We start from the raw sequence: 27,535 nt of genomic DNA on the forward strand, positions 1-27,535 counted from the left end.
CAACGAATTGTCAGCCAACATAATGTAACTTATTTGGAATGTCTACTTCATTGCTTTTCTACTTTATTACATTAAATTTTCTTAACATTTGTCATAATTAGATAAAGCAATGAATATGTATCCGCTCTTGTTGGACTTCGACTGCATATTTTCCACCATTTTCAGTCATAAAGTCATAAAACATTGTGAAGCCAAGCCCATTTTCTGTAGAATTGCATTATGGGCCCTAAAAGCACAGAACTTGTGTCCACTGCTTGTAAACGTCGTTTTTTGGCGAATGTAGTACGTCATCCAGGAACTTTTTGCATTCTACCTATATCCATACTATGACCAATAAGCATACTACGTACTCAATTTCTGTCACAAATAGTATGGTTAGTGCGATTAGGATGTGTACTCAAACACAGCTATAGTTCCCTTGTGCTGCTGAAAGAAAAAACAATGGCCTTTCTGAAAACTAGTCTCTCTTGTGCTGCTTACATGCCAGACTGGCCTTCGATGAGAATATCTGTTTTAATCTTCAGCCACAATCATTTTTTATGTCAAGTAATGTTTTAGAATTAACCAGATGTCCAACGGATGAATAATTCATGGGAAATCAATATCATATAATGACGAACAAATACAGACTGTACATCAGACACGGAATACCTTGAACTTTGTATCAATCCGTTTTTATTTGACAATGGCAAATATGTTGTGAGATTGAGGTCATATGTGTGAGTCGGGATATAGACCATATATGTATGTGTATGGTATGGGTACTATAACAAGGACCCTGGCTTCCAGTTGTTAGGCGTCTGTGTGAGTGCCAGAAGGGAAGTGATCAGTGCCTGTCTGTTTGATGAACACAAGGCGGGGGGCTTTCAAAGACCCACACTAGCCCTAGCGAGATAGACCTTATCTGGGCCGGCAGCCATTTCCCCTCCATGCCCCTGCTCTCCCTGGTCCTCTCACACGATGTGCCTCAATTGACACCCTATTGTCTATGTAGTGCACAACTTTTGACTTGGACCCTTAGGCTCTGATCAAAAGTTGTGCACTATATAGGGAATAGGGTGCCATTTGGGATGTACACCCAGTTTCATTTAGTCATGTGTCGACACCAAACCACCCTGCCACTGGATAGTCCTGCTGCCCCACTTCTGCCCTCCAATCCTCCAACCACTGTCTGTCTATACGTCCAAGCAATGGCTAACCTGACTCGTCTGAAGTTTCGTTTCAAATAAAATTTGGTTTAGAAGTTTATTTCCTAGCAAAAATGTTTAGGTAAGATATTATATCCTCCATTTACTTAGTAGAACCCCCATTCTCTCAGTTCTGTAGCTGTTCTGAATACTGCTAAAAAGAGGAAGTTTCATCAGCTCTTATGAAACAGAGTCACGAGCAACAGCACATGTACGTGCACGTGCGTCCTGCTGTTGTAATGTTCAGAATCACCCTTGCTGCCTTTATCACCTTCTTTAATATCGACCCTCCCTTCTTGCTGCCAAGTTTACTGTAAACCTAAGCAGTGAGGGTACAATAACAGCTTTGGCCCAGACATAAATCATGTCGAAGCCTCTACTGAGATATCTTTCAGCTTGTTTCTTCATTATGTGTTCATACCATAAGATGAGTTTGATAGATAACCCAGAAGTTACAACCTCAGCTAGACATAAAAAAGACACAATCCAACAATGGATTGAATTGAGACATTCCCCTTCAATATACTGATAGAAGCGTATACATGTCCAAATAAGGGCAAAACCATTCATAGCAGCCTCAGCCACCAATGAGACCTTGTAGGCCTGTGTGTCCGTGTGAGCGGCAGACAAAAGAGGATGCGCTTTCGTTCGCAGAGGAAGGCGGAGTATGATGATCTCTTCTGCAGGGGTTGGTGGCATGACCACATAGGTGGAGCTGACAACAGAATGAGCCTTCCCGACAGCGCCTGCCTACCCTGCGGTTGACAAGGGTTTCTGTACCGAGACGCTGATAGCTGGTTCACATGTTTTTTTTGTTTTCACCCACCAGCTTTCGTGAAATGACTCAGAATGCCCTAAACTATACATCTAGTATGTAATCAGAAGGACCATGCAAAATGTGATAGAAGTATAAAAATATATATATCATCTTACACATGCAGTTTTCCATTAGTTAGGGGAACATTCTATCTATGTTAGCAAAAACCTTCTGAGAACCTTTTTAGCATGTGTTTGGTGCTAAAGTTAGGAGAACATTCCCTTAATTTCAAACAGAAGTTATCTAGAATGTGGTAACAATGTTCTCAGAATACGCAACATTAATGTTCTAGTTGCATTTTATAGGACATTGCAAGAACATTCATGTTTTCTGAGGGTTAGTTACATAAACCATGTAGAACAAACATGTGTCTCTAATTAGGAATCACATCAGCTCTTGTCATTGCATTTCTATCTGAGAATATTCCATCAACGTTCCACCAAACATATATAGACCATCAAGGCCCTGATTGGTGGACCACTGAGCCATTCACAGCTCTTTTGGTAAGGGAGAGTCACACATTGTGCCATTAACATTGTGTTTTCAATGTACATATGTGACATACATTAAAACATTATGCATGTTCATTTATATAGTAATTATTATTCAACGTGTTCTCACCTGGGATTTGAACTCACAACCTCTTGGTTCAAGGCATTCAGATCTTCCTGCTTCTCCACCATGTCAGTGTCATTTACCAGCTAATTTGACTATTCTCTCATCAGTGATTTGATTGACTTATTTCAACAATTTAAGGGGCTTCTGTATAGTTATCTAATGTTGGTGGGGCATATTAACCTGTTTTAATGATACTCCTGAATCACTATGATCAATAAATGTGTTTCTTGAGTGTACTTTTAACAGAGCTGAGATTTACTTCAAAGTGCATTCATCCTATTGCTTACACATATGAAGTTGTATCAGATATACACAAGTGCCTAGGGAGGAAGAGGTTAAGGTTGCTTCTGGACAGGTCCTAATACTGGCCCAATAAGTACATGCAACAGAATATGCAACATTAATGTAGATGCGTTTTATGGGACGTTGCAAGAACATTCATGTATCCAGTTTTCTGAGGGGTAGTTACATAAACCATGTAGAACATTCTGATTAGGAATCACATCAGCTCTTGTCATTGCATCTCTATCTGTAATATTCCATCATCGTTCCACTAAACATACACAGAACATGGTTGCCCTGATTTCAGAATATACAATATTAATGTTCTAGACACCTTCCATGAGAACATTCCTGTTCATAAACAATGTAGAACAAACATGTCTCTGATTAGTAATCACATCAGCTCTCGTCATTGCATTTCTATCTGTAATTGTCATGGGTGCTCCCTCTCCGCCTCTTGGTCTCCAGGCTGCTCGTTATGGCGCACACATGTCACCATCGTTAAACGCACCTGCACATCAACCAGACTCACCTGGACTCCATCACCTCCCTGATTACACTCCCTTTGGTTCCTTCCCCAGGCGTTATTGTTTATGTTCCTGTGTCAGTTCTGTGCGTTGGTTGTGTTTCTTATTTTGTATTATGTTTTGTGTTTATTTATTAAAACTCTCACTCCCTGAACTTGCTTCCCGACTCTCAGAGCACATCGTAACAGTCCTAATGTATAGCCGAAACATGGCCTAAGTGGTAGCGTTACTTCTGATAGAAACATACCCAGTACATGGTTGTCATATTCTCATAATATCAGATATAGTGCCTTGCAAAAGTATTCATCCCCCTTGGCATTTTTCCTATTTTATTGCCTTACAACCTGGAATTTAAATTGATTTTTTATTTGGATTTCATGTAATGGACATACACAAAATAGTCCAAATTGGTGAAGTGAAATGAAAGAAATTCAAAATAAATTTAAACAGAAAAGTGGTGTGTGCATATGTATTCACCCCCTTTGCTATGAAGGCCCTAAATATGATCTGGTGCAACCAATTACCTTCAGAAGTCCCATCATTAGTTATATAAAGTCCACCTGTGTACAATCTCTGTCACATGATCTCAGTACATCTACACCTGTCTGAAAGGCCCCCAGAGTCTGCAACACCACCAAGCATGCGGCACCATGAAAACCAAGGAGCTCTCCAACCAGGTCAGGGACAAAGTTGTGGAGAAGTACAGATCAGGGTTGGGTTATAAAAGAATAGTGGAAACTTTGATCCCATATGGGGCACCATTAAATCCATTATTAAAAAATGGAAATAATATGGCACCACAACAAACCTGTCAAGAGAGGGCAGTTCATGCACTACATTTCTCAAAATCACCAAACATTCAAGAAAAATCGAAAATTGTCAAATTATATCTCAGGCCTGGAGCATGTAATATCCAATGCTTATTTGTATGACTTATTAAAAACTGTCCATGAATGTCTGCAAAAGATATACAAAGCCTCATAGGCATATCATATTTTTTAAATATGTGATTACACTGGCAAAATTGGAAAGAAGTGGAAAATTTAAAAAGTGTGAGGAATAATGGTAATGTCTTGCTGACAAGTACACTAATTACCTTTATATTCCACTGATCAGGTAAATAAAGATAATAAAATCTCCAGAAGACAAGATTACATAAATCTGCCCGTACACCCTTACCAAATAACTGTTCTATTTATTGTTCCCCCTTTAGAATCAAACTTACACTTTTGGATGATTTTCATAGTTACAAATCAGTTTACTATACCAAAGTTCCCTGATAAAATATACTGTAGGTCTGTCTGCTGCCTTTTCGTTGTCCCAGCCTAAATGTCAATCCCCAAACGAGGGGACTAATGCAAGTGTGGATTACAATGATTTTAGTACATGCTGTCAAAAGGCTGCGTTCTGCAATAGGGACGGGAGTAACAGCAACCTACGTGAGGCGACGTTGGCTCCCTCTGCTGGGATTACGGGAGCTGGGCACCCCGACACGGACCGCTCTAAATGGAGGTAATTAGAGAAAAGTGCCAACCAGCCGTGGAGGCCAAATAAAAGGAGCACGGTGGCACAACGCGAGAGACACCGACACCAAGCCAAACCTAAGTGATTTTCTTTATTATGTTTGTTTTCTGTCTTAAATTTGTTTTTGCGGACTAAAACCTCCCTGTCTCTGTCAATCTCTGCACGCTCAACCCAACACCCCACGGTTTACCGCACCTCATTTTCTTGACAACATTGTTCATAAACAGCGCTACCGTGCTACTCTTTTTACAATTGTATACGCTCAGTGGAGAAGGTTCTCTCTCTCCATTCACCGCTGCAATTTTGAAGGGCGTTTCTTTAAAACATGCACCCAATCCCCTTGATCCCTTACATAACTAGACCAATCATATGCTTCAATGTAGTTCACAGTGTTGTGGCAAGACGGGACAATTAGAGGTTCCGCTCGTGATGTTTAATCGCAGGCGCAGATGCTACGATTTCAAAACGATTTGGAGCACAGTTGAAAAGTTAACACGCTGACTATACAATGGACTAATTAGCCAAATAAATGTAGTACTTTTCAATGCGTTAGATATGAGGTGTGCCGTGAGAGTGTGAGAAGAGGGTCAAATACGTGTGTCTCAAATCCAGTTTTGCGTCCAAAATCAAATATGGCTGCCATAAAAACTGAATTTTGTAAATAAGAAACACTGATCAAAAAAAAAAAAAAAAAATCGAATTTTATTTGTCACATACACATGGTTAGCAGATGTTAATGCGAGTGTAGCGAAATGCTTGTGCTTCTAGTTCCGACAATGCAGTAATAACCAACAAGTAATCTAACTAACAATTCCAAAACTACTGTCTTATACACAGTGTAAGGGGATAAAGAATATGTACATAAGGATATATGAATGAGTGATGGTACAGAGCAGCATAGGCAAGATACAGTAGATGGTATCGAGTACAGTATATACATATGAGATGAGTATGTAAACAAAGTGGCATAGTTAAAGTGGCTAGTGATACATGTATTACATAAGGATACAGTCGATGATATAGAGTACAGCATATACGTATGCATATGAGATGAATAATGTAGGGTAAGTAACATTATATAAGGTAGCATTGTTTAAAGTGGCTAGTGATATATTTACATCATTTCCCATCAATTCCCATTATTAAAGTGGCTGGAGTTGAGTCAGTGTCAGTGTGTTGGCAGCAGCCACTCAATGTTAGTGGTGGCTGTTTAACAGTCTGATGGCCTTGAGATAGAAGCTGTTTTTCAGTCTCTCGGTCCCAGCTTTGATGCACCTGTACTGACCTCGCCTTCTGGATGATAGCGGGGTGAACAGGCAGTGGCTCGGGTGGTTGATGTCCTTGATGATCTTTATGGCCTTCCTGTAACATCGGGTGGTGTAGGTGTCCTGGAGGGCAGGTAGTTTGCTCCCTGTGATGCGTTGTGCAGACCTCACTACCCTCTGGAGAGCCTTACGGTTGAGGGCGGAGCAGTTGCCGTACCAGGCGGTGATACAGCCCGCCAGGATGCTCTCGATTGTGCATCTGTAGAAGTTTGTGAGTGCTTTTGGTGACAAGCCGAATTTCTTCAGGCTCCTGAGGTTGAAGAGGCGCTGCTGCGCCTTCTTCACAATGCTGTCTGTGTCAGTGGACCAATTCAGTTTGTCTGTGATGTGTATGCCGAGGAACTTAAAACTTGCTACCCTCTCCACTACTGTTCCATCGATGTGGATAGGGTGGTGTTCCCTCTGCTGTTTCCTGAAGTCCACAATCATCTCCTTAGTTTTGTTGACGTTGAGTGTGAGGTTATTTTCCTGACACCACACTCCGAGGGCCCTCACATCCTCCCTGTAGGCCGTCTCGTCGTTGTTGGTAATCAAGCCTACCACTGTTGTGTCGTCCGCAAACTTGATGATTGAGTTGGAGGCGTGCGTGGCCACGCAGTCGTGGGTGAACAGGGAGTACAGGAGAGGGCTCAGAACGCACCCTTGTGGGGCCCCAGTGTTGAGGATCAGCGGGGAGGAGATGTTGTTGCCTACCCTCACCACCTGGGGGCGGCCCGTCAGGAAGTCCAGTACCCAGTTGCGCAGGGCGGGGTCGAGACCCAGGGTCTCGAGCTTGATGACGAGCTTGGAGGGTACTATGGTGTTGAATGCCGAGCTGTAGTCAATGAACAGCATTCTCACATAGGTATTCCTCTTGTCCAGATGGGTTAGGGCAGTGTGCAGTGTGGTTGAGATTGCATCGTCTGTGGACCTATTTGGGCGGTAAGCAAATTGGAGTGGGTCTAGGGTGTCAGGTAGGGTGGAGGTGATATGGTCCTTGACTAGTCTCTCAAAGCACTTCATGATGACGGAAGTGAGTGCTGGTAGTCGTTTAGCTCAGTTACCTTAGCTTTCTTGGGAACAGGAACAATGGTGGCCCTCTTGAAGCATGTGGGAACAGCAGACTGGTATAGGGATTGATTGAATATGTCCGTAAACACACCGGCCAGCTGGTCTGCGCATGCTCTGAGGGCGCGGCTGGGGATGCCGTCTGGGCCTGCAGCCTTGCGAGGGTTAACACGTTTAAATGTCTTACTCACCTCGGCTGCAGTGAAGGAGAGACCACATGTTTTCGTTGCAGGCCGTGTCAGTGACACTGTATTGTCCTCAAAGCGGGCAAAAAAGTTATTTAGTCTGCCTGGGAGCAAGACATCCTGTGACTGGGCTGGATTTCTTCCTGTAGTCCGTGATTGACTGTAGACCCTGCCACATGCCTCTTGTGTCTGAGCCGTTGAATTGAGATTCTACTTTGTCTCTGTACTGACGCTTAGCTTGTTTGATAGCCTTGCGGAGGGAATAGCTGCACTGTTTGTTTTCGGTCATGTTACCAGACACCTTGCCCTGATTAAAAGCAGTGGTTCGCGCTTTCAGTTTCACGCGAATGCTGCCATCAATCCACGGTTTCTGGTTAGGGAATGTTTTAATCGTTGCTATGGGAACGACATCTTCAACGCACGTTCTAATGAACTCGCACACCGAATCAGCGTATACGTCAATATTGTTATCTGACGCAATACGAAACATATCCCAGTCCACGTGATGGAAGCAGTCTTGGAGTGTGGAGTCAGCTTGGTCGGACCAGCCGTTGGACAGACCTCAGCGTGGGAGCCTCTTGTTTTAGTTTCTGTCTGTAGGCAGGGATCAACAAAATGGAGTCGTGGTCAGCTTTTCCGAAAGGGGGGCGGGGCAGGGCCTTATATGCGTCGCGGAAGTTAGAGTAACAATGATCCAAGGTCTTTCCACCCCTGGTTGCGAAATCGATATGCTGATAAAATTTAGGGAGTCTTGTTTTCAGATTAGCCTTGTTAAAATCCCCAGCTACAATGAATGCAGCCTCCGGATAAATTGTTTCCAGTTTGCAAAGAGTTAAATAAAGTTCATTCAGAGACATCGATGTGTCTGCTTGGGGGGGATATATACGGCTGTGATTATAATCGAAGAGAATTCTCTTGGTAGATAATGCGGTCTACATTTGATTGTGAGGAATTCTAAATCAGGTGAACAGAAGGATTTGAGTTCCTGTATGTTTCTTTCATCACACCATGTCACGTTAGCCATAAGGCATACGTCGCCGCCCCTCTTCTTACCAGAAAGATGTTTGTTTCTGTCGGCGCGATGCGTGGAGAAACCCGTTGGCTGCACCGCCTCGGATAGCGTCTCTCCAGTGAGCCATGTTTCCGTGAAGCAAAGAACGTTACAGTCTCTGATGTCCCTCTGGAATGCTACCCTTGCTCGGATTTCATCAACCTTGTTGTCAAGAGACTGGACATTGGCAAGAAGAATGCTAGGGAGTGGTGCCCGGTGTGCCCGTCTCCGGAGTCTGACCAGAAGACCGCCTCGTTTCCCTCTTTTTCGGAGTCGTTTTTTTTGGGTCGCTGCATGGGATCCACTCCGTTGTCCTGTTTGTAAGGCAGAACACAGGATCCGCGTCGCGAAAAACATATTCTTGGTCGTACTGATGGTGAGTTGACGCTGATCTTATATTCAGTAGTTCTTCTCGACTGTATGTAATGAAACCTAAGATGACCTGGGGTACTAATGTAAGAAATAACACGTAAAAAAACAAAAAACTGCATAGTTTCCTAGGAACGCGAAGCGAGGCGGCCATCTCTGTCGGCGCCGGAAACACCGAGGTGTGTACAACACTCATGCCTATAAGGACAGTTGGTGTGAATCAATTTAATTCTGAATCCAATATGGCCAACATGATTACACTCAAACACCTTAGCCAGCATAAACTAGCCCTTGTTCATTTTGTATTGTTATTCTGTCTTTAAAATGGTTTCATAAGGCTCTTGGTATATCTACTGCAGTACTATGAATGTATTTATTATGGATCCCCATTAGCTGCTGGCAAGGCAGCAGCTACTCTTCCTGGGGTCCAGCAAAATGAAGGCATTTATACAATTTAAAAAACATTACAATACATTCACAGATTTCACAACACACTGTGTGCCCTCAGGCCCCTACTCCACCACTACCACATATCTACAATACATAACCCATGTGTACGTGTGTGTGTATAGTGCATATCAAATCAAATTTTATTGGTCACAAAGATGTTTAGCAGATGTTATTGTGGTTTTAGCTCCGACAGTGCTAACAATCTAACAATTACACAACATATACCCAAATCTATGGAATGGAATTAAGAATATAAAAATATGGACAAGCAATGTAAGAGCGGCATTAAAATAAGGTACAGTAGAATAGTATAGGATACAGTATATACATATGAGATGGGTAATACAAGATATGTAAACATTATTAAAGTGACTAGTATTCCATTTATTAAAGTGACAAGTGATTTCAAGTGTATGTATATAGGCAGCAGCTTCTATGTGCTAGTGATGGCTATTCAATAGTCTGATGGCTTTGAGATAGAAGCTGTTTTTCAGTCTCTCGGTCCCAGCTATGATGTACCTGCACTGATCTCGCCTTCTGGATGATAACGGGTTGAACAGGCAGTGGCTCGGGTGGTTGTTGTCCTTGATGATCTTTTTGGCCTTCCTGTGACATCAGGTGTTGTCGATGTCCTAGAGGGCAGGTAGTTTGCCCCTGGTGATGCGTTGTGCAGACCGGACCACCCTCTGGAGAGCCTTGCGGTTGTGGGCGGTGCAGTTGCCGTACCAGGTGATACAGTCCGACAGGATGCTCTCGATTGTGCATCTGTAAAAGTTTGAGGATTTTAGCCTCCTGATTTCTTCAGCCTCCTGAGGTTGAACAGGCACTGTTGCACCTTCTTCACCACACTGTCTCTGTGAGTGGACCATTTATGTTTGTCAGTGACGTGTACGCCGAGGAACTTGAAGCTTTCCACCTTCTCCACTGCAGTCCCGTCAATGTGGATAAGGGGGTGCTCCCTCTGCTGTTTCCTGAAGTCCACGATCATCTCCTTTGTTTTGTTGATGTTGAGTGATAGGTTATTTTCCTGGCACCACATTCCCAGAGCCCTCACCACCTCCCTGTAGGCTGTTTCATCATTGTTGGTAATCAAGCCTACTACTGTTGTGTCATCTGCAAACTTGATGATTGAGTTGGAGGCGTGCTTGGCCATGCATGGGTGAACACGGAGTACAGGAGGGGGATGAGCACGCACCCTTGTGGGGCCCCAGTGTTGAGGATCAGCGAAGTGGAGGTGTTGTTTCCTACCTTCACCACTTGCGGGAGGCCCGTCAGGAAGTCCAGGACCCAGCTGCACAGGGCGGGGTTCAGTCCCAGGGCCTCGAGCTTAATGGTGAGCTTGGAGGGTACTATGGTGTAAAACGCTGAGCTATAGTCAATGAACAGCATTCTTCCATATGTATTCCTCTTGTCTAGATGGGGTAAGGCAGTGTGCAGTGTGATGGCGATTGCATCGTCTGTGGATCTATTGGGGTGGTAAGCAAATTGAAGTGGGTCTAGGGGCAGGTCTGGGCAATTATTTTCAATGGAGGGCAGTGTACTTTTCACATTAGAATATATTTTTGCCATTGTGGGCCAGAATCATATTACAGGATTATACATCATGTGTATGACTGTGTTGACAGATATATCTACTGTAAATCATGTCCAGATATGCTACTTATTTTACTTTTTTAACACGCACAGAAATAAACCACATCCGTGTTCTCCTTTTGGTGCAATGAACTACACGGAGGGAAAAGTACACTGTGCATTCGGCACTACGGACAGAACTCTTGTTAACGTTTATGCACAAAAACACAAAGAGCTCAACATTACATTTAGCACATCAAAGCCCCCCCAAAAATGTAATCAGTTGAGATATAAGAGATCAGTAATTTACTCTCTGATCTTCTAAAGAATCTACCCCTTTCCATTTGTTTCTGTGCCCGCAAATGTTTAATAAAGTAACCAGCTATACTGGTAAAGTAACCAGCTATACCTAGCTAGCATGACTGAACAAAGTGTAAACAAATGCCTGCAAGTGGTTTTGGAATGACCCGCGACATGGTTTATGAACAGGGCCTAAAAACTAAGTTTTTGGTCCACCAGCCACTGTGGCAGGTGAATAAATCTACCAAACACTTACCAGCCATAATAAAGTTCTTGGTTGTTTTTTCAGGTTTCGGGTTCCACCACATTTTTTTCAGATTTTCTCTTTAAAAATCACACTTTTAATAGAAAAACTACTAAATTGGATGTTCTAAGTCAACAAAAATGCTTAAACCACATTTCCTTTTGAGATCTGGGGGAAGAAAAACAAGTTGCCCTTTAATTTAATTTGTCTGTCAATGTTTATGTAGGATACTGCATGCACAATAGCAGAGTTTGCTAAACAAAAGACCACCTGACTGATAAAAATCATGATACCATTCTGCCAGGAAATCAAGGAGATCCCTACCGACCAAGCCCTCCCTAACCCGGACGACGGACCTCCCAGTCGCGGCCGGTTACGACAGAGCCTGGGCGCGAACCCAGGGACTCTGATGGCACAGCTGGCACTGCAGTACAGCACCCTTAACCACTGCGCCACCCGGGAGGCCAAAATAAATGTTTTGGCATCGCTAATTGGCTAAACAAAGTGGAAGACTGACGCATTCCCATGGCTTTACGTCTTCAGAAAGTTGCAAGGATTACAAATCACTAATGCATTCTTTAATATTCTTTACATGTAGCTAAGCTTTGGATTGAACAAATCTGCGCTTGCTTTTTTCTCTAGGGCACTCGGAAACAACTGCACAGTGAAGCCCATCATTTCCACAATTATTATCTGGGTGATTTTTTTTTTTCCTGGTTGCACTGGTGCTCCCAACTTAAAATGTCAGGTCGCACAACAAAATACAGGTCGCACAACAAAAATCTTTTAAAGTATTAGCGGAGTCGTCTATTTCAGCCACACCCACAGGTGTATAAAATCAAGCACACAGCCATGCAATCTCCATTGAAAAACGTTGGCAGTAGAATAGCTCTCAGCGACTTTCAACGTAGCACTGTCATTGGATGCCACCTTTCCAACAAGTCAGTTTGTAAAATGTCAGCCCTGCTAGAGCTACCCCGGTCAACTATAAGTGGTGTTATTGTGAAGTGGAAACGTCTAGAAGCAACAACAGCTCAGCCGCAAAGTGGTAGGCGACAAAAGCTCACAGAACGGGGCCGCCGAGTGCTGAAGCGCATAAAAATTGTCTGTCCTCGGTTGCAACACTCACTACTTAGTTCCAAACTGCCTCTAGAAGCAACGTCAGAACAAGAACTGTTCGTCGAGAGCTTCATGAAATGAGCTTCCGTGGCCGAGCAGCCGCACACAAGCCTAAGATCACCACGCGCAACGCCAAGCGTCGGCTGGAGCGTTGTAAATCTCGCCGCCATTGGACTCTCGAGCAGTGGAAATGCGCTCTCTGGAGTGATGAATCATGCGTCACCATCTGGCAGTCCGACAGACAAATCTGGGTTGCCAGGAGGACTCTACTTTCTCCATGGGGCAGGTAGTGTCCTCCTGGCATCCGCCAACTATAAAGTTTGGTGGAGGAGGCATAATGGTCTGGAGCTGTTTTTCATGGTTCGGTCTAGGCCCCTTAGTTCCAGTGAAGGGAAATCTTAACGCTATAGCATGCAATGACAATTTAGACTATTCTGTTCTGGCAACATTTCGGGGAAGGCCCAAAGCAAGGTCCATATAGAAATAGTTTGTGGAGATTGGTGTGGAAGAACTTTACAAGCATGGCCAGTGCCCTGACCTCAACCCCAATGAAAATCTTTGGGATGAATTGGAACGCTGACTGCGAGCCCAACCTCACGAATGCTCTTGTGGCTGAATGGAAGCAAGTCACCACAGCAATGTTTCAACATCTAGTGGAAAGCCTTCCCAGAAGAGTGGAGGCTGTTATAGCAGCAAAGGGGGGAACCAACTCCACGTTAATGCCCATGATTTTGGAATGTTTGATGAGTAGGTGTCCACATACATTTGGTTATGTTGTGTATCTAGGAGCATATGCGACCAAAATGGTAGCACTTTAGAGCCCTGGTCGAGTATTGAGAATATACAATTAACTGCCTTTGAACGTGACATACCTGGAGGTAACCGCCCTGTCACCGTCACAGCATAGACACCTGGTTTGAAGTTACCTGAACAAGAAAAAGTGAAAACTAACACAATAGCACTACAACAGAATGAAATGAAACTTCAAGGTGACGTTTGAAAGAAAGTCATAGTCCAACAGGATAAACCGTGACAACAAACGTACTGATTCTCTACCACTTGGCCAGCCAGCTGTCCTCTGGACTCATCTGGGCTATCACCATGTAAACAGAGACAAAACAGTTTAACACACACTCACTGTCCAGAACTGTCCATCTCCGAAAAGTAATCAATTACAAGTAGAGAGCTTACCCATCAAACGAGGAACTTGTACACTCATACCATCTCTCGATTCCCCTTCATCTGAAGGTATGACTCAGTTGTCACAGCCATCATATTCAAACTGGTCAATAGTCTGTTTAGGGACAAGAGAAAGATGGATTGAATGATTACACATATAGTTAGCCATGCACATTTCCACATGCCCTAGACCAGAGTTATATTACACACAAACATTTCAGCAAGCTTTACGTTGAATAGATAGTAGCAAGCTTTTTAAAAAGTTACATTCGATAAATAGTAATTAATGTTAGCTAGGAAACCTCATGTAAATTACTGTTTACAAATGCATGCCACTGCCAAGTGTTTGACTTTGCTAACATTAGCTTGCCAGCATAGTATTTGTATTTACCTTCACAAGAGAACACAGAAGGCATGCCCCCAAATGGTGGAGGTCCTTGGGACAAGTCTCCAAAGCCATCGAGACAAATAACAGTTGATATTTCAAGAATCTACCTGCAAAATCAAGTTTCAAAACCCTTGTTTTGAGCTTCGAAAGGCCCGTAATCGCTTCAAACCTCGGTTTAGATAGCACAGACACAACGTCTATATTCAAGGTTAGGGATACAGTTAGGAGTGTGGTTAGGGTTAAATATAGTTAGGTTTAAAATCCCATTTAAAAAAGAGAAATTGTAGCAATAGGCAGGGTGTATGACTTTGCGGCTGGCAGGGCCTGAGAGGGAGGCACTGCCCTCTCAGGCCCTGCTGGGAGATGGAGGCACTTCCATTTCCATAAAAGCCACAAAGTCCACCTACTTAACATGCAACATATCTGGATCCTGCTGATGAGAGGCCAACTCTGCAGCCTATCCAACTCCGTGGAGTCTTCAGGAGGACCATTCGTTCCCTTAACCCTTTTGCCAGCCTCTACATAGGAAATTCTCTGGACTGCCCTGACTCAGGCAACCTCATTCTCTTTCGCCCTCTTCGGGCATTTCAAAGATGCTTCTTGGTTCCCACCACAATTGCAACACTTCAACATGATCTTCCTCTTTCAACATGATCTTCTTTTCCACAACTTCCACATTTTAGCTTCTCTGTACTACAGACACTTGACATGTCCAAAAGCCATACTAAGATTACACTGCATCTATCTTGGGACGAACGCTCGGACATGATGATTCACATACCCTAACTTCACCCAGGCAGGGAGGGATTCCATATCAAAACAGAAGAACAGACACTCTTTACTTTTACTCCAATCACCACACAATTCATCCGACGTACATAATAAACCACTCCAAGGATATTCTTAATTTGTTCAACATTGACATCCCACAAGACGCCAGATATTACCCCCTTTACAGGTGCCCTGCTCTGGAGAGCAACGCACAACATGGCATATTTATCTGTTCCTCGGACTTACAAGCCCACTTCTCGTGATCCTCACAGCCTTTACTTTACCCCACTACCTCTTCCACCAGTTTGGATATCTGAAACAGGTTTCTCAAGTTTGGCATTTCATCCAGTTGCTCATCTTCAAAAAAACGCACTCCTACAAGATAAATGGGGACTCCAGCTGGGCTCTTCATTTTGTTCTCCAACACAACTTTGGTCCGTTTCCCATTTTTTTGGACAACAGTCCCATCATCCTCGATTTGGCTTCTACCACCATTAGAATCAATATCCACATTTGCTACTGCAATTTAGTCAAATGGCAATAAAACCCTTAGGGTGTCGCTCACAGTTGCAGTGCATCTGCACATGACACGATAATTCAGACAGCCAAGCTAGCTTTGCCCTCATGTGGGTGCTAGCAAGCAGGCTGGGGCTGGAAGCTATAGTGAGCTTTGATTGTTCAATAGCATTGCTATATCGCAGAGTATTTGCATAAAGTTCAGGTTTCTCCTACTTTGGTCCTGTCCTGTTCACGCACCCTCGTCCATGTTCCCATCGCCCAACAGTCCCTCCGCCAACTTCGATGCCCTCCATTTCAAATGAATGGGGATCCATTGTTTCATCGTCCCAATCATGTTATGTGGAAATGCACTGTTACAATAGATTTACACATGGAACGACAGGGGGCGATGACACATCCGAAGCCATTCGGTTACTATTCTTTGGGTACTGAATTCGGCACTCTAGTCCAACCACACTAGTCAAATCAAATAAAATTGTATTGGTCGCATAAATATATTTTGCAGATGTTATCACAGGTGTAATGAAATGCTTATGTTCCTAGCTCCAACAGTGCAATAACACCTAACAATACACGCAAATCCCCAAAAATACAAATAAAGGAATTAAGAAATATAGAACTATTAGAATGAGCAATGTCAGTCTGGAATATAATATATATGTATATGATGGTGTGTATAGACTTTATGGACAGTTTGTGAATAGAAAAGGTGTACAGCAGTAGTTATATAGGATGAGCCTTGACTAGAATACAGTATATATGTAGAAGAGTTAAAATGGTTATTCCATCAAACTTAAGGAGACCAGATTTCTGAAATGAAAACCGGGGACATTTCCAGTTCGGCGGTCAATATATCATTAAAATATCCAATGTTATTATCTATGAAATAAAAAAGGGGGACAATTCCGGTTTCATGTATTTAGTCTAACAGGCACACTGCGATAGACAGAGAAAACAACTATATTACAGAAACACTACAGACAAGACAGAACTGTCCGATCTGAACAGCCATTCAGTGGTCCTGCTAGAATAAGAGCAGAAGAGAACATGAGCAAAATTTAAAAAACAGACAATAGTATATGTGAAATACTTACCAATCTCATCATCTTATTTATTTTATGTTAACTACATAATATACTTATACCAACCTAATCTGTATATTTCTCAGAAGAATGTATTTTCTTCAGGATTGCTCTGCCTTTGGCCAGCTTCTCCATGAACTCCTGGCAGGGGAGGTTAAGGTTTGTCTTCACAATAAGCATGGCCTTGATGGTAGGAACAGTGAAGCTATTTCTTGCTGCTGTCCATATATCATTAATTTGGGAGAACACTCTCGCCTGGTGCATTACTTCCAGGTAAGCACATGACAACAGACGCTAATCTAGCCAGGATAGTGTGTGGGATGTCATTCTATTTGAAGTCGGTAACCACCGTGCTCCATCTCTGACTAAGCGGTGTCTCCGATGTTTTCCATTCTTCAAGCGATCCCCCCTTTAGGAACTCTTGCAGGCCAGTAACTTCGTAACACAATGCATCCTCATTGATGGTCACATTGGGGTATTTTTCCTGCAGTGTGCCTGCTGCCTTCTGGATCTCTTCACGCAGAGGTTGCCTTTTTAAAAGTAGACAATGTAAATCTTTTAGATTATCTGTGTGCTTTCCCCATGCTTGCAAGTAGTTCACAGCCATAGTGAAGAATGATTGGGATGTTTTGAGAAAGCTCTCTTTAGACATGTCTCCATTTTCCTCTAGCTCTCTCAGAAGTCCTCTGACCAAAACTGGAATGAAGTTTTCATCACGTCTTGCAGTCAATTTTGCCTCAACGTTTCTCAGAATTGCAGCGGAGTCCACAGCACAGTGGTCCTGGCCTCCAAGCATCTTGATCGTGTCCCTGAATACAGTCAAGTTTCCATAGACAAAGGCCAGCCAAAGTTCAGTCAGTGGATCTTCGAACATTGTTCGTAGGACAACAGGGCATTTGTCTTCAGAAATAAAAAAGGATTTCAATGGCACATACATTTTCAGCACTCTTTCTAGAGCAGGGAGCATGGACATCCAGCGAACATTGCTGTGTCCTAAAATATTATGGTACTCCTGGCCAACAAACTCACAAAAGCCCTTCAGTCTTTCTACTCTGACAGTGAAAATATGAACATATTCAAATATCTTTGTGAGCAGATACTCAACATCATATCCAAAGCTGTTCTGGCCGTGTTATGAATGAAAACCTAAGCCAATCACCTCCCGCTGCAGAGCATTTTTAACTTTGGTATGAACATTGACCCTCCCCAGCCTATTCAGTCCTCCAAAGTTGGTATTTGTTGTCGGCAGAGAATGTTTTCAATACCATTGCAGATCGGCATAAAAGCCAAGAAGACAGCCGTGGTGTCGTTCTTCATTTCTTGGATCTCCTGTGGTACATGTAAAGACCGCTACATATACATATGGGGGGAAAAAAAACTCTAAAACAGTATGTAAACATGATTAAAAGTGCCCAGTGTTCAGTGACTATGTAGGGCAGCAGTCTCTAAGGTGCAGGGTAGAGTACCGGGTGGTAGCTGACTAGTAACAGTGATTAAAGTTCAGGGCAGGGTAATGGGTGGAGGCCGGCTAGTGGTGACTATTTAATGGCCTGGAGATAGAAGCTGCTTTTCAGTCTCTCGGTCCCAGCATTGATGTTCCTGTACTGTCTCTACCATCTAGATAGTAGCTGGGTGAACAGGCCATGGCTCAGGTGGCTGAGGTCCTTCCTTCCTGTGACACCGAGCGCTGTGGATGCTTGGAGGGCAGGCACTGTACCCTGGTGACGTGTTGGGCTGAGCGCACCACCCTCTGGAGAGCCCTGCGGTTGCGGACGGTGCAGTTGCCATACCAGGCGGCGATACAGCCTGACAGGATGCTCTCAATGGTGCATCTGTAGATGTTTATGAGGGTCTTAAGGGCCAAGCTGAATTTCTTCAGCCACCCGAGGTTGAAGAGGTGTTGTCTGTGTGGATAGACCATTTCAGGTTGTCGAGGAACATGAAGCTTTTCACCCTCTCCCCTGTGGCCCTGTCAATGTGGATGGAGTCGTGCCCCCTCTGCTGTCTCCTGAAGTCCACGATCAGCGCCTTCATTTTGTTGACATTGTGGGAGAGGTTATTTTTCTGGCACCACTCCGCCAGGGCCCTCACCTCCTCCATGTAGGCTGTCTCGTCATTTTTGTTGTTGGTAATCAGGCCTATCACTGTTATGTCATTGCAAACTTGATGATTGAGTTGGAGACGTGCGTGGCCATTCAGTCATGGATAAACAGGGAGTACAGGAGGGGGCTGAGCACGCACCCTTGTGGGGCCCTCATGTTGAGGATCAGTCTCGGATCAATTCCATCCTAAATCATGAAGTTCAGTTTAGTCAGCTATTCCTACCCTAAACACTAACCTCTTACCCTAACTATAACCCTTACAAGCTCCCAGCCATCCAGGACATACATGCCAGGTGGTGTGTGAGAAAGACACAAAAAACTGCCAAAAACTCAAGCCACTCGAGACATGGACTGTTCTCCATGCTCCCGTCCATCTGGCGGTACTGTGCATCAAGGATAAGACCAACAGACTCCTAAACAGCTAACTATATGCTGACTCTATGCTCTTCCACAGGTCTCTACTTACTCAGACACACACACCTTCACTGTCACTCTTACTCACACATACTCATTACTGACGCCACACACTTACACCCACATGTACACACCCCTACACTGCTACTGCTAAGATGATTATTGATTTAGATGTATTTTCTTTCTACACACAAATACCCCATAATATCAGAGAGTGAAAAGAAGGAAGCCTGTACAGAATAACACTATTCCAAAACTGCATAAAACGTGGCAAAGAAATTACATTTATGTCCTGAATACAAAGTGTTATGTTTGAGGCAAACAACAATGTTATGGTTATGCTTGTCATGGGCAAGGACTAGGGAGTTTTTTTGGGATAAAAAGAAACAGAATAGAGCTATGGTAAGTACAGGCAAAATCCTAGAGGAAAACCTGGTTCAGTCTGCTTTCCAACAGTCACTGGGAGACAAATTCACCTTGTAGCAGGACAATAACCTAAAATGGCCAAATATACAGTGGGGCAAAAAAGTATTTAGTCAGCCACCAATTGTGCAAGTTCTCCCACTTAAAAAGATGAGAGGCCTGTAATTTTCATCATAGGTACACTTCAACTATGACAGACAAAATTAGAAAAAAAATCCAGAAAATCCTGAAAAACCCCGGAGAGAAACAGCACACATAGAGATCGTTCACTACAATCTTGTGAGTGATAACCTCAAGTTTTGAGCCCAACACTAGAGGTAAAAATAGTGCCTGCAGTCCTGATGGATTATAAAGTCATATGGCTGACTGTAAGAATGTGCAGTAATGATGATAAGAAATACTCTGGATGTTATTGGAAATTAAATAACTCATTGTTATTGCATGATGATTTAAAAAATGTGATTAAGAATCTAATTTCTGTTTACTGGAATTTAGCTACCTCTAAGCAGAATATGGGAAATATTGGGAACAGCAGAAATGTAAAATCCTCTCAGCCTGTATTACCTATGGGAAACGGCTTGCTTTAAGAAGGAGATGTGAGATAGTTGTGCTCTCTAAGAAAATTGCTGACATCACAGAGATTGAGCATCTTGATCTTAATGAGGAAGCTAGAGGAGCCTTCATAAGATCCAGAAAACAATGGCTTGAAAAAGGCAAAAAGAACAGTAGATACTTTTTTTAATTTGGAAAAGATGAGAGGGGAAATCGACACACTTTGAAAATTTAAGATTAATGGGGTAACCTCTAAGGATAGAGAGTTGTTATCAGACTTTACCACTAAGTTTTATGAGAATCTTTAGTCTTTAGATAACAGTTTGAGTGACTCTAAGGATCTCCTTGATTTTATAGAGAATTGTGGTATCCTGGGAGGTCTATCGCAGGGGTTGGTGATAGAGGGGAGGTATGTGCCGCGACGTTGGCTCCCTCTGCTGGGAGTACACGGGCTGGGCACCCCGACGCTGATGGCCCAAGTCGAGGTAATTAGGGGAGAGTGCCAACCAAACGTGCATGCCACATAAAGGGAGCACTGTGGCACACCGTAAGGGAAGACACGGAGCAGAATCTGAGAAGAAGGACCGAGCCCAAACCTAAGTTATTTTGTTATGTTTATTTTGTTGCCTAGTAAAGTCGTGTTTTCTGACTACAACATCCCTGTATCTGTGTTACTCTGTCCCTGTCTGTGTTAATGCACGCTCAACCCAACACCCCACGGTTTACCACATATGGTGGAGAATATGGGCACCTCAGTAGCTCAGGTGCCGTGCGGTCGAGAGTACGGAGATTACCATGGAGGAACTGGATGCTCAGTTTATCATCAGCCAGCAGAAGCAACAGGCTCTCCAGGAGCTAGCACTTGTGGAGCAGCGCCAACAAAACCTCAGACTGGTAGCGGAGGTAGCCCAGTTGAAGGGTGGGATGGCTCAGGAGTCTAGCCCGAATCAGTTCCTGGTCAAGTTAATGGAGGAAGATGACGTGGCGATGTATTTGTGCACCTTCGAGAGGACTGTGCAGAGGAAGGATGGCCCAAGCCCAAGTGGGCCAGCCTTTTGGCACCCTATCTCTCTGGGAATGCCCAGAAGTCCCACTTCGACTTCAACGTCGAGCAGGCAGCGAATTATGAGGGACTCAAACGTGAGATCCTGAGCCGATATGGATACAGCCTCGCACACTGTATACAACTGGTCCACCATCTCCCCCCGCGCTCAGATGAACGACCTGATGAGTCTGACCAAGGGCTGGCTACTGATAATCTACCCGATAATAGATCATAGATTAAATTTAGACTACATAAACCTACAAACAATTACAATGGCAAAGTCACAATAATCACAAGAAGGGCTCTCGACTTTGAGCATTGTAATTGTTTGTAGGCTTATGTAGTCTAAATTGAATCTATGATTGTATGCTATCCATTTGTTTTTGTATGTTGTTCTTTGTATGTTGTTTTAATATTTGAGAATTAACCAATGATATTAGGCCATACTTGGACATGATTACAGACACCTGTGTGTGTGTCTTTTGACACTATATAAACGAGTCCCCCGCCCAGGAGCTCGTATACAACCGGAGGCCTAACCACTAGAGTTCCAACCGGGTGAGAAGGTCTTGGCAACCATCTCTGCAGCACTCCACCAATCAGGCCTTTGTAGTAGGCCTGATTGGAAGCCACTCAGTAAAAGGCACATGACCGCTCGCTTGGAGTTTGCCAAAAGGCACCTAAAGAATCTCAGAACATGAGAAACAAGATTATCTGGTCTGAGGAAACCAAGGATTGAACTCTTTGGCCTGAATGCCAAGCGTCACGTCTGGAGGAAACCTGGCACAATCCCTACAGTGAAGCATGGTGGTGGCAGCATCATGCTGAGGGGATGTTTTTCAGTGGCAGGGACTGGGAGACTAGTCAGGATCGAGGCAAAGATGAATGGAGAAAGGTACAGAGCGATCCTTGATGAAAACATGTTATTATTCTACATTTTTCCCTCTCCCTTATTTCTATGTGTAATCCCTCTGGCTGTTCAGTTTTTTGTGTTTTGCATGTTACTGTTTAATAAAATTGCACGCTGTTGCCATGTGCTCAAGTTGAAGCCAAATTACCTTAGCCATTAGCCCAATGTTGATAGATGCATCCAGCTATATACTTATGTGGGTGAGTTTAATTATTATTTAATATGATAATAACATGTATTCAATATGATTGAATACATGTTAACACAGTGTGCTAATAACATATTTTGAGACTTCAGGAACTAGCTTGACTGCTATTGTCACGCACTGGTCGAAGTATTTTGTGTTTATCTTTATTTATTTGGTCAGGCCAGGGTGTGGCATGGGTGTTTGTATGTGGTGTATATGTATGGGGATTGTAGCTAGTGGGGTGTTCTAGTTAAGTCTATGGCTGTCTGAAGTGGTTCTCAATCAGAGGCAGGTGTTTATCGTTGTCTCTGATTGGGAACCATATTTAGGCAGCCATATTCTTTGAGTTTGTCGTGGGTGATTGTCCTTAGTGTCCGTATTCTGTGTTTATGTGCACGAGTATTAGGCTGTTTCGGTTTTCTTTACGTTTATTGTTTTGTAGTGTTTGTATTTAGATTCATGTTGCTTCAGTTTAATAAACATGGATCGCAATCTACACGCCGCATTTTGGTCCGACTCTCCTTCACACCTAGAAAACCGCTACAGCTATGTTAAACAACTGCATTAATGGTTGCTTCGGTTATCAACAGCCTTGTTGTGGCTATTGTAGTCTTCACTGTAGGGATCTCTAAGGTTGCCCCAGGTTGTAACGGTATTCCTCATCGGAAGATGAGGAATCATCGGACCAAAGCGCAGCATTGTAAGTGTTCATGCTTACTTTATTAAAACTGAACTCTAATAACAAAATAACAACGGGAATCACCGAAACAGTGCTGACCGGTGCAAAACACTAAACAAAAATTAACTACCCATAAAAACCCTGTGGGGAAAAAGCTACCTAGGTATGGTTCCCAATCAGAGACAATGATAGACAGCTGTCCCTGATTGAGAACCATACCCGGCCAAAAGAAATACAAAAACATAGAAAAAGGAACATAGAATGCCCACCCAAATCACACCCTGACCAAACCAAAATAGAGACATAAAAGTCCTAAGGTCAGGGCGTGACACAGGTGAGGCAGGCAGCATGTAGACGCATGACCTAATCGGTCTGGAACCAATTGGCACGTTCGAGCGAATCACTTTTGTCAAGATGGTGACCATAGTTGGTCAACGTCTTTCGATGTGTGTTGAAATAGGTTATAAAAATTGTCCAACTGCATAAAAGTCATGTGATCAAAGGTAATATTTCTTATGAAGTCGCCTTCAAGTCGCTGCAGTTCTTCTTTGGGTTTTATTGGCGGATCGCAACCAACTTTTAGGTGTATACACCACCACCTACTGCACTGGTGTGTAAGGCCATTCACAGCGTACCTACATTCAATTCTTTGATACGGTATTACAAATTGAAGAAAATAAAAATTGCCCTGCCAACTATTAGCCCTCCCTAAAACAAAAAAAACACCCATTCCACTATTTTAGTTTAGAGTTTACATCGAAATATTACACTTATATACATCACAGGAGACTGAAATTGTCAAGTTCTGACCATAGTTCTTGTGTGTTTTCCTTGTTTTAGTGTTGGTCAGGATGTGAGCTGGGTGGGCATTCTATGTTGTGTGTCTAGTTTGTCTGTTTCTGTGTTTGGCCTGATATGGTTCTCAATCAGAGGTAGGTGTTAGTCATTGTCTCTGATTGGGAACATATTTAGGTAGCTTGTTTTGTGTTGGGGTTGGTGGGTGATTGTTTCCTGTCTTTGTGTCTATGCCCCAGATAGGACTGGTTTCACATTTGTTGTTTTGTAATTGGAAGTGTACAGTTGGGATTTATTATTAAAGAAGATGAACACTCACCACGCTGCGCTTTGGTCTTCTCTTTCCCAGGAAGAAAGCCGTTACAGAAATGTAACAACACTGTTTGACATAGCTAGAATTTCTGGATTTTCATCGTAAAATAAAAAAAAACATTATGATAACATTCCACCCATGAATCCAAATAGGGCACTTATGGTCATTGACTGCAGGAAAGGGCTACAAAGCTAACTACTTTCATTAGCTATCAATATGCACTTGATTAAGTTGTCACTGATTTTGTTTGTTTTTGGATTCTCAAACAGCCGACGATATGGAGCTCGAAGAAGCACACCTCATCAACCCCAACAACTTCCCTACGAAACTGCCTGGTGAATAACCCCAAAAATCAATCAATATGTTGGGATCCCTGTGGTGTTTAAAGCAGAGCTGCTGTCACCTCAGAAGCAAATGTTTGACACCATCGACTGTTTCAAAACGACCAACTTTACAAGTTTAAACCGCCAGCTGAATCTTTGTCGGTTCAGGAAGATGACCCATGGCCCCAGGGGCTCGGGAAAATAATGATTGCTCAATGGACAGGATACAACACCACTTCCAACCCCAACTTCAAACAAGATCCATCCAAACTGCTGGTGAATCTAAAGAGGCTGATGAGCAAAAACAAGGTGAAGATGGAAGCTGCCCAATAAGTGAACTGTCGGTCCCCCAAAAGTTTCCGGCGACTCATGGCCAATAGTGATGGTGGTGAGGAGGAGGTCAAAGTAGAGAAAAGAGATTCTCTCAAATTGTCAATCATGTCTGTACCCTGTATTTAAAATGAAACAAGTAACTACAGTAATTTAATTGCCAATAACACAAAGAACAGTCTTATTTGTGCCATAGCATGTGTTTCATAATTTCTCAGCCTTGCTATAATTCGGTTTCTACAGGTTACATGTTTGTTCGACAGGTACACCGACCGTCTCCTTACCAACATTACAACCAAAGCAGAATCCAGACCATGAAGGAGTATGATTGGACCCCCATCCCACCCCGCGGCTGTATCATGGGTCATGGGGATGTCCCCTCCCCTACGACTATCTACACAGACAAGGGAATCCCCATATCCGTCATCCACCGCTTCCCTTCAGACACTTCCTGCTCTGTGCAGTCCAGTCCAGCTACTGCACACATCCAGCAGGGTTCACAAAGCCTGGCAAACGCTAGGCCCAAGTTCAACACCTTCATCCCTCACCATGCTGGTTTTTATTCCCCTGGTAAATATAATAAACCGTGCCATGGAAGCACCCATTAATTACACACAGAAACACTGTGATTTCCTCATAAACTGCCGTAGAAGTTTAATTAACATACTTTTTGATTGTGTTTGTTTCAATGGACAGGTTCAATGTTCAATGGACTCAAACTGTCTTAGTGTCCACCAAACAACTCCCTCATACTCTCATTACAGCTACTACCAGGTAGGTTGAAATCAAACTGCTAGGCCTACTCATACAGCAGCATGTCTGTGAATCTGCCCAGTTAGATCTAAAATTCATATGCATGGAAATATGGGGAGCATATAAGTCAAAATGTAATGCTTGAACATGAAATTGCGGGGCTTTTATACATTGCTATGAAATTGCTATGATTAATCCTGCTTTTTCTAGCCAACCTGTCCTGTGGGGTTTTGTATCATGGCAATCAAAACCAGGACTGGCAGAGCAGGGAAAACAAGGAGACCAAGAAGAGTGAAGTCAACTTGGACACAGTTTTCCAGATAGTGGACAAGCTGCACCACAGTTCCCCCAAAATACGCATGGTCAAACTGTAAACCCCAGAGCGCCAGCAGCCGGTCCTGGCCACCTCTATATCATCAGGACCCCAGCCCACCACCAATATCAACAGCTCACCATCTCTTCCCAGATTGACTCCTCTGTCAAATCCAGCTTCCTGCCTGGCACAATACTGATGGATGCCAGCACAGTGACTCCATGAGGGTCCATCATTATAACAGTCCCGGTGAACATTCCTTCTCAGGGAATTGCCATCATGGTCGGTGGTCATGCAGCTGATCAGCCAGTCAAGAGGGAGGAGGAACCTTTTCCTGTCGACGCCTATCAGAAGGTTAGCTAGCCTAGCTTAGTAAAAACATGGTACATGGAGGCTATTATTCATCAAGAAACAAACCAGTGTACCTAAGCTCATCGTATAGTTTAATAATTTGGGGTTTAAAGAATTTAGAATTGTGAATGTAAAGAGAAAGCAAAGATACTCAGTCCGTATTCCTTGGTAATAAATATTTTAAAAAACATGTATCGTATGAATGGTTATCAGGGATCCTGATGAACTCTGTTTTATAATAAGAGGTTGATCATGCTGTGATTTATCCCAGTGCCCTAAGGAAGCATCCAAGTACATCACCAAGGTGAAGGACGTAAAGGAGATCAAGGGGGTGGATGCAGAGGTCTGCAGTGTTCTACATGACGTTTCAGTGTTCTACATGACGTTTCAGTGTTCTACATGACATTTCAGTGTACTACATGACGTTTCAGTGTTCTACATGACAAGTTTCAGCATCCTGGCAGAGGCATCTAGGTTTTTAGCTAAAATGTCCTGGTACTGGGTAAAGTTCATGATACCACCACCATATTTTACAGTAGGTATGGGGTTCTTTTCTGCAGATGCAACTTTCTTTCGATGGTGTGTGTGGCCAAAGAGCTTTATATCCATGTACTCAACAAATGTATATGCCTGGTGTTTGCTGAACAGCGTTGGCACTTGGATTGCAACTACTGCTATGGTTAGATGAAAATGAAAATAAAGCTCTTTGGCCACGCGCACCAGTGAAGAGTTTTGCGTCGAAAGAACAATGCATATGCAGAAAATACCTCATCTCTACTGTAAAATATGGTGGATGTTATAGGGCTATTTTGCTTCTACGTGTCCTGGGGCCCTTGTTAAGATCAACGGCATCATGAGATTTACCAAATACAAGGAGGAAATGTTTGCCAAAAACCTAGTTTCCTCTGCCGGAGTGGATCTTCCAGCAAGACAATAACCCCAATTACATAAATGGTTAATTGGCCACAAAATCAACAGTTTGCAGTGGCACTCTCAGTCTCCAGAATTTAACCCAATTTGAAAATATGTGGTTTGAACTGAAGAGGGCAGTCCATGAGCACAGACAAAGGATATCAAGGGCCTGGAAAGATTCTGTATTGAGTAATGGTTTAAGATCCCTCTCAATGTGTTCTCCTATCTCATAAAACATTTTTAGAAAAAGGCTGTGTCGTTATCCTCGCAAGGGGAGTTGAGTTTTTTTTAAAGAAGTAATTTCTTGTTAAACAATCTCTTTCTCTGAGCAATTCTATTAAGTTAGTATAAAATTATTATTATTTTTTACATACACTACAGGATCCAATAATTTTGATAATCTTCTTGCGGCCATACATAAGACTTATTTGTCTTTTTTTGTTTTTAGTTAAAGCACAAGTAACCTTAATTTTTATTCCTCATTTGTTTTAGTTTGACACCAAAAAGGGACATTTTTACATAATTTTGAAATGCAGAAAAGCAACAAATCTATTTTAACTGAGTCATTAAAAAAAAT

General features: G+C 43.0%; 2 pseudogenes; one reads left to right on the top strand and one right to left on the bottom strand.

Moving 5' to 3' along the window:
* Positions 1-10,166: 10,166 nt before the first annotated feature.
* LOC139422490 (transcription elongation factor SPT4-like) lies at positions 10,167-14,256 on the bottom strand (annotated as a pseudogene).
* Positions 14,257-24,253: 9,997 nt separating this feature from the next.
* On the top strand, positions 24,254-27,421 carry LOC139422491 (heat shock factor protein 5-like; annotated as a pseudogene).
* The last annotated feature ends 114 nt before the right edge of the window (positions 27,422-27,535 follow it).

This window comes from Oncorhynchus clarkii, chromosome 12 (assembly GCF_045791955.1).
Source record: "Oncorhynchus clarkii lewisi isolate Uvic-CL-2024 chromosome 12, UVic_Ocla_1.0, whole genome shotgun sequence".
Taxonomy (NCBI): domain Eukaryota; kingdom Metazoa; phylum Chordata; class Actinopteri; order Salmoniformes; family Salmonidae; genus Oncorhynchus; species Oncorhynchus clarkii.